Here is a 12,394-nt window from a genome sequence, read left to right on the forward strand (position 1 = left end):
AATATTCCCAACTCTTCCAAAACAGATCCAAGGGTCACCTATAGAGAAGAAATGAAACACCAGAAAGCTGGTGATTACAAAGGAAGCAAAAGTTTTGGCAGGCTCAAAAATGACATAAGCCAAAAGATGGCAAAACTACCTAACAAACTGACTAATGGGTTTACAGGAGAAACAAAAAAAATTAGAAGAGGTAACCAAAACAGATCAAAACATGAAAGACAAATTTACCAAAGAAATAGAGGCCATTAAAAAAGGTGACAAACAGAAATCCTGGAGATAAAGAATTCTATTGAATATATAATTGATAGAAATGATTAATATGAGGATGAGATTTCAGAAACCAGTGACAAATGGAATCATATGATTATATATACAGGGATACCTAAAAAATGGTAAGAAAGCAAGGAATAATATTCAACAGCTGCTAGATGATGCTAAGAAGAGGAACCTAAGGCTATCTGGAGTTAGAGAAAAATTAGAGAACAGGACACTTAGAAAAAAAAATCTGTTTACAGAATTCATAGAATTACAGAAAAAACTTTCCAAGTATGAGAAAATAATTCATCATACAGGCCAGCAAGGATTACAGAATGCCAAATAACTATGATGAAATAAAAAGAAGCTCCCCATGACACATCTTAGTCAAAATCCTAGAAGTCCAACACAAAGACAGAATATTAAAATCTGTCAGAAAAAAGCAAAAAAACAATTCATTTATAATGCTACCCATTAAAATTACAGTACTTTTCAACACAAACTTTAAAGGCCAGGAAAACTTGGAAGGAATTGTTTCAAGTCCTGGAAGAAAACAAATTCTAACCCAGACTAATATATCTTGCAAAACTATCTTTCAAAATGTAAGGAGAAATAAGGACATTCCACAACAAAGAATACCTTAAGAAATTCATGAACACAAAACCACCACTTAAAAAAATACTCAAAAATATTTCAGACAGGGACAATGAATCCAACAAAGCCAAAAATTTGGATTAAATAGATTAAACAAAAATGGAAAAATAAAGGAGTAAACAACAGAAAAAGAACGCACTAACAGTAGTAAGTCATTACCTTTCAGTAATAAAATAAATGGGCTGGACTCCCCTATTAAAGGATTAGATCAAAAAACAAACTCAGTGGTCTGCTGCATTCAAGAGGTTCATCTAATCCAAAGCAGACACACAACCTTAAATATCACATGGTTTCTCTAAAATGAGAAACTCACAATATAAATATAGTAAATTAAAGATAGACAATAGGAAATAGGAAGATAAATTTTTGCAAAAGGGAAGGAGAATGAAGAGAAGCAGAGGGTAGGAAGGGGATGAGAATGAAAAAAGAATTAAAATGTGTTATGTACATGTACCTATGCCTGACAAGGAATGTAATCATTATGTACTGCAAACATGCACCCATAAAAATAAAAAATATATAAATAAAATTTAGATTAAAAAGGAAAGGATAGAAAACAATATTTTATGCACCAGGACCCAGAAAACAAGCAAGGGTAGAAACTTTATTCTCAAAGTAAACTTCAAGCTGAAACTAATCAGAAGAAGCAAAGAAGGTCACTACATATTAGTTAAGAGAACAATTTAAAAGGAAAAAGTAACAATTGTAAATATATATGCACCAAATACTGGTGCAGCTAACTTTTTAAAACAAACACTACCTGACATAAAAGATCTAATATCTATTCATTTTGCTTGCCCACTTTTTGATTGTGTCTTTTATTTGAGGGGGGGGTCTCATTTTTTTTATCTCCTTATATAGTCTAGATATTAGTTCTCTGACTGGGGAATCACTGGCAAAAACTGTTTTCCAGTTCTCTAGGTTGTCTTTTCACTCTGTTGATTGTTTCTTTTGCTGTACAGAAGTTTTTTAGTTTAAAATGACCCCATTTGTTGATTCTTGGAAATATTTCCTATGCAACTGGGGCTCTTTTGAGAAAGTCCTTGCCTATACCTATGACTTCAAGAGTTTCACCCATATTCTAGCAGGTTAAGTGTTTCTGGCTTAACATTTAGCTCTCTAACCCATTTTCATTTTAGTTTAGTATATGGTGAGAGATATAGGTCTAGATTTAATCTTGTGCATGAGGATAGCCATTTTTCCCACCATTATTTGTTAAAGAAGCTACTTTTACTTTTTTTGTTACCGGGGATCAAACTTGGGACCTTGCACTTGCAAGGCAGGTGGCAGAATCACTGAGCTAAATCCTCAGCCCAGAGGCTACCATTTCTTCAGTGTAAGATTTTGGCCTTTTTGTCAAAGATCAAATAGTTGAATGTGTCTGAGGTTGTTTCTACACCCTCTATTCTGTTCCATTGATCGTTGTGTCTGTTTTTGTGCCAGTACCATGCTGTTTTTTAATCACATTAGCTTTGTAATATAACTTTAAGTCCAGGATTGTGATGCTTTCTCCTTCACTCTTTTTATCCAGGATTGCTTTTGATATTCTGGACCAATAAATATATGAATAAATATGCAACACTGCTGGTCACTAGAGAAATGCAAGTTAAACATCACTGAGATTCCATCTTACCACAGAAAGAATTGCCACCATCAAGAAATGAAATAATACCAAATGGCAGTGAGGCTGTAGGGAGAAAGGAACCCACCTGCACTGTTGGTGGGAAAGTAAACTAGTACAATCACTATGGAAATCAGTATGGAGATTCCTCAAAAAACTGAAATAAGAAATTCCATTTGACCCAGCTATTCCCTTCTAGGTTTCTTTACAAAAGAGTTAAAGACATCATGTTACAGTGATACATGCATACTCATGTTTATAGAAGCACAATTCATAATACCTAAAATTTGAAACCAGCCTGTATGTCCATCAACAGATGAACAGATAAATAAAATGTGTTATTTAAACACAATGGGGTACCATTCTACTGTAAAGGAAGATAAACTTGAATCATTTGTAGGCAAATGAATACAACTTGAGACCATAATGTTAAGGAAAACAAATCAGACACACAAGCTTAAATATCACATGGTTTCTTTTATGACAGATCCAGGGTAAAAAGAAAAAGAAAATATAATAGGAAGTAGGGAAATACATCATTCTAAAATGAGAAGTTCATCAAGAGACAGAGGGAGGAGAGAGAGAAAGGATATGGGATGAAAAAAAGTAATTAGGATTTGTTAGATACATTTGTCAATTCCATTCAAGAATTATAAACATTATGTACTGCAAACATACACCAAAATAAAAGGAATGGGATGAAGAGATGGGCAGAGGGGGCAAGAAAAGGGCATGAAAAAAAGGAATCAAGATATGCTATGTACATGTAAAAACTTCCCACAGGAATGTAGACATTATGTTCTACACATATGTACTAACAGACTAAAGTTAAAAACAGATCAAGTAGGGGCCAGGGATTTAGTTCAGTGGTTCAGCCACCTGCCTCGCAAGTCTAAGGTACTGAGTTCGATCCCCAGTACCAGAAAAAAAAAAAAAACAGATCAAGTAAACACCAACACAATGATAGTGGGTGACCTCAGTATCCTACTTTCACAAATACGTCAACTAAACAAAAACTTAATAAAGAAATATCAGAGCTTTTTATAGTTTATATTATCCTCCCTACCAAAGTCATCTAATCATAGACAGGGCTTTGGAAAAGTGGATCAATGAGGTACTATACTTGTTGCTGTGTTACTCCATTGATGAGTTTATAGCTAAAAGTGCTTTTAGGATGTGGGGCCTCCTCCTAAGGAGGAAAAGTATATCTCCCTTCCCCACTCTTCACTCTCTCTGCTTCCTCTATGCCATGCTGTGAGCAATTCTCCTCCACCAGGGTACTTGAGATTCAATCATAATTTTAAATGTATACACAATGGAGTACTTTTCAGCCATAAAGAAGGATAAATTGAATAATTTGTAGGAAAATGGATGCACCTTGAGATCACAGTACTAAGAAAAATAAATCAAACACACAAACTTAACACCACATGGTTCCTCTTAAATAAGAAACCCAAACTATAGACAAAAAATAAAGACCAAAATAAAATATAGATAATAGGAAACAGAGAGATAGATATTTTGCAAATAGGAAAGTGACCAAGAGATGGAGGGTGGGGCAGAAGAGAGGGGAAGGAGGTGTAAAAAGAATTAAGATGTATCACATATGTGTACCAGCTCCCCTCGATGAATGTAATAATTATATGTTTTTAATCTTAATGATGTCCAGATTACCAATTACTTCCTTTGGTGTGCAATGTAAAAAGACATTGCCATAACTAAGGTCATCCACTTTTTCTCCTATATTATGAATTCTATGAATTTCATAGCTTTATGTTTTACCTTTAGGTATATGATTAATTGCGAGTTAATTTTTGTGATGGGTGTAACATCTGTATTTAAATTCATTTTTTGTTTGTGTATGTCCAGTTGGACCAGCACCATTTGTTGAAAAATTATCATTTCCCTGTTGTATTTCCTTTTGAATAGGTCTACTTCTGGGCTCTACTTTTTTAAAAATTTATCTATTTGTCTATTCTGTTATCAGTATTTAATTTCATTGCATTTTTGTCAAATATCATGCTCTGAAAGATAACCTTAATATTTCTAGAAATGTATAGCCTAGAACATGATTACATTTTATATAATATAATCTTTTAAAATGTGTATTTTTGGTTTACTGAGTTCAGAGTTTCAGCAATAAGGTTTGTTTTCAAATTTTTTAATTTTTACTAATTTTCTTCAATAGATGATTTATCAATGGGGGGGGCCTTACCTAAAGTTCCTATTATTGGTGGAGAGTTATTTTCTTTGTGTATTCCTTCCTTCCTTCCTTCCTCCTTTCCTTCCTTTTTGGGTTTTTTCTCTTTCTTTTTTCTACTGGGTATCTAACCAAGGGCCTTTGCACTGAATATCCCCAGACCCTTTTTTTAAAATTTTGATACAAAGTCTCGTTTCTTGGTGAGACTAAGTTGCATAGGTTGGGCCCAAACTTGTGGTACTTCTTCCTCAGCCTCCCAGATTGCTGGGATTACATGCACGTGCTGCAACATTTGGCTGATTCTTTAATGTATATAATTTGGAAATACATTTTTAAAAATTATAAAGTTCAAGATCCAGCCCACCGCTCCCGGCCCAGAGGTATGGACTTCTGAGCCACCATCCCACTGCTCCTGCCCCAGAAAAAGGGGCTTTGGGGCCCCCATCTGTCCAAATGCTCCCAGGAGAGAGGAAGGGACTTCTGAGCCACTGTCCGACCGCTTCTGGCCCAGAAGAAGGGGCTTTCAGGCCAGCGTCCATCCCGCCACTCCCAGCCCCTGTCCCACCTCTCCCAGTTCAGAGGAGGTCAGCCTCTTGGGCGCCAACAGCACCACCCCACCCCCACCCCCAGTCGAAATGAGAAAACACGTAAATAAGTCTCAAAACCAGACTTCCAGATCACCTACAGCAACCCCAAAGGGAAATGAGATACAACACTCTGATACTCAACCACCTGGACCCACTGAACTGGCAACAAAAGGGGATCTGGAAAAAAATGAAATCAGAAATAATTTCTCAGATAACAGCAGAGATTGTGCTTCTAGTGCAAGACATGATTAAGAAATCTAGAGAGGAGCTGAGGAACATGATGGAATCTCAACATGGGAAACAAATGGAATCCATAAAATAGATGCAAATAGATTTCCAAGAGATGAAAAACTCCAGTGAAAGTCTACACAGCAGAATGAGCCAATGTGAGAGCAGAATGAGCCAATGTGAGGACAGAATTTCAGATATAGAAGATAAGATGGCAATTAAGGACCAAGAAAAGAAAAATTGCTTCAAAATTATGAGGGAACATGAGAAATCAATCCAGCAGCTGCTAGATGATGCAAAGAAGAATAACATAAGACTGATTGGAGTCAAAGAAGAAAGAGGAGAGAGTGCAGATGACATAAAAACAACTCTTCACAGAAGTAATGGCAGAAAACTTCCCAAGCAGGGGAAAAGACCTTGACATACAGATAAAGGAGGCATATAGGACTCCAAATAGCCTTGATCAAAAAATATCTACACATAGGTATATAATTTTTAGGATTCCAGAAACTAAACAGAAGAACAAAGTTCTACAAGCAGTTAGAGAAAAGAAACAAATCACATACAAAGGAAAGTCCATCAGAATCACAGCAGACTTCTCAACACAAACCATCAAGGCAAGAAGAGCTTGGAGTGACATATGCCAAGCCCTAAAAGAAAACAGCTTCCAACCCAGATTGATGTACCCTGCAAAACTAGCTTTCAAAATGGATGGAGAAATAAGATACTTGCATGACAAAGAGCACCTTAGGAACTTCGTGAATACCAAACCAGCACTCCAAAGAATTTTACACAATATCCTAGGAACAGACATTGAGGATCACAACCCCAGGAAGCAAAGCAGAATGAACCCATCTGGTGTGACAAGAAATTAAATGTAAAAGGGGAGAACTCAACAAAAAGAAAAAGTCATGACAATGATAAGTCAATAGGTTTCAGTTATAACCATCAACGATAATGGTCTCAATTCACCAATCAAAAGAAATAGACAGGCAGAATGGATCAAGAAGCAAAACCCAAGAATATGCTGCATACAAGAAACACACTTAATTCAAAAGGAAACTCATAGACCGAAAGTGAAAGGGTGGAAAACAATACTCCATGCTACAGGAACCTGAAAAAAAGCAGGAGTAGCTATCCTCTTTGCAGATCAAGTAGATTTCAAACCAACACCGATTAAGAGAGACAAAGAAGGACACTACATCCTTGTAAAGGGAAGAATCCAAGAGGAAGAGATGACAATCATAAATATCTATGCACAAAACACCAGTGTGCCCAACTATATAAAACTAATACTAACGGACATGAAAAGTCATCTATGCACTAATACAATTGTAGTGGGGGACCTCAACACCCCACTGTCACAAATAGATAGATCAACTAGACAAAAATAAATAACGAAATACTAGAACTCAATCAAACTCTTGAATAAATGAACTTAACAGATGTTTACAGAGTGTTCTACCCCACAAAATCAGAATACACATTCTTCTCAGCTGCACATGGGTCATTCTCCAAAACAGACCATATACTCACACATAGAATATGTTTAAGTAAGTGCAAAGGAATTGAAGTTATCCCCTGTATATTATCAGACCATAGTGCGATGAAATTGGAGATCAATAGCAAAGGAATCCCAAGAATTTCATGAACACATGGATATTGAACAATACACTTCTGAATAAACAGTGGGTCACAGAGTAAATTAAAGAAAAAATCAGACAGTTCCTTCAGTTAAATGACAATGACAATACAACATATTGGAATCTATGGGACACAATGAAAGCAGTCTTACGAGGGAAATTCATAGCAGTGAACACACATATTAGGAAAACAGAATGAGCCCAATTAAACAACCTGATGCTGAACCTCAAGCTTCTAGAAAAAGAAGAGCATGACAACCCCAAAGCTCATACAAGGGAAGAAATTATAAAGATCAGAGGAGAAATCAATGCAATGGAGACTAAGAGAGCAATACAAAAAATCAACGAAGCCAAGGGTTGGTTCTTCAAAAGAATCAACACAATTGACAAACCGTTAGCCAACCTTATGAGAAAAAGGAAAGGCCCAAATCCATGCAATTAGGAATGAAAAGGGTGAAATGACAACAGACCCAGCAGAAATCCAGAGGATCATCAATACCTACTTCCAGAACCTATACACCAATAAGATGGACAACACAGAAGAAATGGACAGATTCCTAGATACATTTGAATTTCCAAAGTTGAATGAAGAAGACCTAAAAATTCTGAACAACCCAATATCAACCAATGAAATTGAAAACATAATTAAATACTTATCACCTAAGAGAAGCCCGGGCCCTGATGGCTTCACTGCTGAATTCTACAAGACATTTAGAGAGGAACTGCTGCCACTACTGTTTAAACTCTTCAGTGAAATTGAAAAGGAAGCAATACTCCCAAATTCATTCCTGCAAGTAAGCATCACCTTGATCCCCAAATCAGAGAAAGACCCAACTGAAAAGGAGAATTATAGGCCAATCTCACTAATGAACATAGATGCAAAAATCCTTAATAAGATACTGGCAAATAGAATGCAGAAGATTATCAAGAAGATCACACACCCTGATCAAGTGGGATTCATCCCAGGGATGCAGGGATGGTTTAACATACACAAAGCAATCAATGTAATATACTATATCAATAGAACCAAGGACAAAAACCATATGATTATCACCATAGACTCAGAAAAAGCATTTGACAAAATCCAACATGCATTTATGATAACAACCCTACAAAAAATTGGAATAGATGGTCTCTACCTCAAACTGATAGAAGCCATCTATGAAAAACCAACAGCCAATATCATACTAAATGGTCAAAAACTGAAATCCTTCACCCTAAAATCAGGAACAAGACAAGGATGTCCACTGTCACCATTCTTGTTCAATATAGTTTTGGAAACATTAACCACAGCAATTAGACAAGAGAAAGAAATAAAATTAATAAAGATAGAAAATGAAGAAGTCAAATTGTCATTATTTGCAGATGACATGATACTCTATATTGAAGACCCCAAGAATGCCACCAAAAGTCTTCTAGATTTAATAACCAAATTCAGTCAAGTAGCTGGTTACAAGGTCAACCCACAAAAATCAATAGCTTTCCTCTACACAAATGACAGACTCACTCAGGGCAAATAATTCCTTTCACAATAGCATCCAAAAAACTGAAATACCTAGGAATCATCCTAATGAAAGAAATCAAAGACCTCTTCTCTGAAAACTATGGCACTCTGAAAAGAGAGATTGAAGATGATATCAGAAAATGGACAGACATCCCCTGCTCCTGGGTAGGAAGGATTAATATAGTGAAAATGGCCATACTTCCAAAACTGCTATACAGATTCAATGCAATTCCAATTGAGATCCCAGCAGCATACTTTATGGACCTTGAGAAAACAATCCAAAAATTCGTTTGGAACAAGAAGAGACCCAGAATAGCAAAAGCAATTCTAGGTAACAGAGACATGGCAGGGAGTATCACAATCCCCAACCTGCAACTATACTACAAAGCTACTGTGATAAAAACAGCATCATGCTGACAAAGAAACAGACCTGAGGACCAGTGGAACACATTAGAAGATGCAGAAACAATGCCAGATACACTCAGCCATCTCATCTTCAATAAAGGAGCCAAACACCCTCACTGGAGGAAAGATAGCCTCTTTAATAAATGATGCTGGAAAAATTGGGCTTCAACTTGCGAAAGATTAAAACTAGACCTATATCTCTCACCATGCACTAAACTAAAATTGAAATGGATTAAAGATCTAAATATTAAAATAGAAACTCTAAACAGCTGGAAGAGAGTTTAGGTAGAACTCTTGAAGACATCAGTGTAGGAAAAGATTTTATGAACAAAACCTCAGTTGCCCATGAACTAGCACAAACAATCAATAAGTGAGATCTCTTCTTATTAAAAAGCTTCTGCACAGTAAGAGAAACCACCAGCAGTGTGAAGAGACAACCCACAATGTGGGAAAAAATCTTCACCTGCTTTTCCTCAGACAAAGGTCTACTATCTCAAATCTATAAAGAACTTAAAAAGATCAGACCTCCCACATTTAAAGATCCAATCTGAAAATGGGCATCTGAAATGTACAGACATTTCTCAGACAAAGAATTAGAAATAGCAAATAAATACATGAAAAAATGTTCAACATCTCTGGTCTTTCGAGAGATGTAAATGAAAACAACACTGAGATTGCACCTCATTCCAGAAAGAATGGCAGCTATCAAAAAATCAACCAATAACAAATGCTGGTGGGGCTGTGGGGACAAAGGAACCCTTCTTCACTGTTGATGGGAGTGTAGACTGGTGCAAGCACTGTGTAAATCAGTATGGAGATACCTCAAAAAACTAGGATTAGAGGTCCTGTTTGACCCAGCTCTTCCCCTGTTGGCTATCTTTCCAAAAGAATTAAAAGAATCATACCACAATGATATATGTGCACCCATGTTCATAGCGGTACAGTTTTGTAACAGCTTAAACTTGGAAACAGCTGAATTGCCCATCCACTGGAGACTTGATAAGGAAAATGTGGGGGGCGTTTTTATAAAATGGAGTATTACTCAGCCATAAAGAGTGGGAAACTAGACACATTTATATCTAAAGTGATGCACACTAAGGCCATACTCTTAAGTGAAATAAATAGGACACAAATGTGTAAATATCAAATAGTTTCCCTGGTGTAAGAAACTGAAAGTGTAAATAAGAATCAAAATGTATAATAGATAATGTGAAATAGGAAGAAAAGGTCTAAAGGGGAAGGGAAGTGGTAGGGGTAAGAGAAAGGAATAAATATGAGAAAAGGAAAAAATGGAAAGAAAGTCTTTGTAAATAGGTAGAGTGAAGGGGTTGAAGGGAGGACAGGGAAATGGGGAAAAAGTAAGAACCAAGATATATTATGCATAGTTACAAATTCCCAGTAATGAATGTCAGCATATTGTATACCTAAAATGTACCAATAAAATTAATGAATTTTTAAAAAAGAAAATGGAAAGACATTCCTGGTTTGTGGATAAGCAAAATCAATGTTGTCAAAATGGTCATATTACTAAAAATGATACAGAAATTTAGTGCAATCTTTATCAGAATACAAAAAGTATTCTTTACAGAACTAGAAAATAATTCTAAAATTTATATGGAACCAAAAGAGATCCAAAATGTTCAAAGCAATTCTGACCAAAATGGGAACCATCATAATCCTGAATTTCAAGTTAAATTATGAAGCTATAGTAGTAAAAACACCATGATACTAGCATAAAAATATAAATGTAAATCAATGGAATACAGTAGAAGATATCAAAATAGCCCTATGCATCTTTAGCTGTCTGATCTTTGACAAAAGGACCAAAGACAAATGCTGGAATAAAGGGTATCATGTTTTTTAAATAGTGATGGAAAACTGGTTGTCCACACACAGAAGAATGAACTTAGGCCTGTATCTCTCACTCTGTACTAAAATCAATTCAGAATGCATCAAAGACCTAAATAAAAATAAACAAAAACACTGAATCTGCTGGAAGATAAAATAGATAAAACACTTGAAGACAAAGGTATAGACAAGGACTTTCTGGGCAGGATCCAAATTGCACAAGAAATAATTCCAACAATCAACAAATGGATTATATCAAATTGAACAGTTTCTGCAGAGCAAAGAAAATAATACAGTGAAGTGATGTCCTGCAGAATGGGAGAAAATTTTGGACAATTCACATGGCGGCTACCATACACCACTTCCCACAGCTCAAAGGGCGCTCTCCCCTCCCCCTTTACCACTTCACTCTGGTCCCTGCCAGCCCTCTGCCTCTTAGGATTGGCTGATCGCCTAAGCGACTTGGAAAGACGTCCTTGATCACCAGATTCATGTATGACAATTTTGACACCTGTCAGGCAACAATTGGATTGACTTTTTGTCAAAAACAACGTATTTGGAGGATCAAACCATCAGGCTGCAGCTGTGGGATACTGCAGATGAGGGACGTTTCCGTAGCCTCATTCCCAGTTACATCAGTGATTCTGCTGCAGCTGTAGTACTTTATGATATAGCAAATGTTAACTCATTCCAGCAAACTACAAAATGGACCGATGATGTCAGAACAGAAAGAGGAAGTGATGTTATCATCATGCTAGTAGGAAACAAAACAGATCTTGCTGATAAGAGTCAAGTGTTACTTGAGATAAGATAGTGAAAAGCCAAAGAGCTGAATGTTATGTCTATTGAAACTAGTGCAAAAGCAGGCTACAATGTAAAGCAGCTCTTCCAATGCATAGCAACAGCTTTGCTTGGAATGAAAAGCACACAAGACAGAAGCAGGGAAGACATGATTGACATAAAGCTGGAAAGGCCTCAAGAGCAACCAGTCACGGAAGAAGGCTGCACCTGCTAATGCCCCATAGCATCTTCAGCCCTTCTCCAGAAGCTCACTGCTTTGGCCCCTGTACTCTTTCATTGACTACAGTGTGATACTGGCTTGAACCTTTTCCCTTCAGTAATAACATATTGCAATTCATCATTGCTACCCGTCTCATGGAGATGATCTATTAGCTTCACAACCACATTAATTATTTATATTACTATTTATATTTTACAAAAAGCCAAAAGTTTCCAGTGATAATGAAGATTAGATACATTTTCTTAACATTTTTCCTTTTTTAATGTTATGATAACATACTTTAAAATGATGGAAATGTCAACGTATGTGTAGCTTGGTTAAGGAGCAGTATGTTCACACCATTTGCCTACCTGTTTGATCTCTTACTGCTTTTCTCACTTCTCCCTTACCCTCATTTCCTATTCCTACCCTACCACAAAACAAACAAG

At 36.3% G+C, this 12,394-nt stretch overlaps 1 pseudogene; it reads left to right on the forward strand.

Annotated features, from left to right (window-relative positions):
* The first annotated feature begins 11,436 nt into the window (after positions 1 to 11,436).
* On the forward strand, positions 11,437 to 11,960 carry LOC101720038 (ras-related protein Rab-6A pseudogene; annotated as a pseudogene).
* The last annotated feature ends 434 nt before the right edge of the window (positions 11,961 to 12,394 follow it).

Source organism: Heterocephalus glaber, unplaced genomic scaffold, assembly GCF_053883595.1.
Source record: "Heterocephalus glaber isolate CG9 unplaced genomic scaffold, H.glaber_assembly_v1.0 deba00001543, whole genome shotgun sequence".
Lineage (NCBI taxonomy): Eukaryota > Metazoa > Chordata > Mammalia > Rodentia > Bathyergidae > Heterocephalus > Heterocephalus glaber.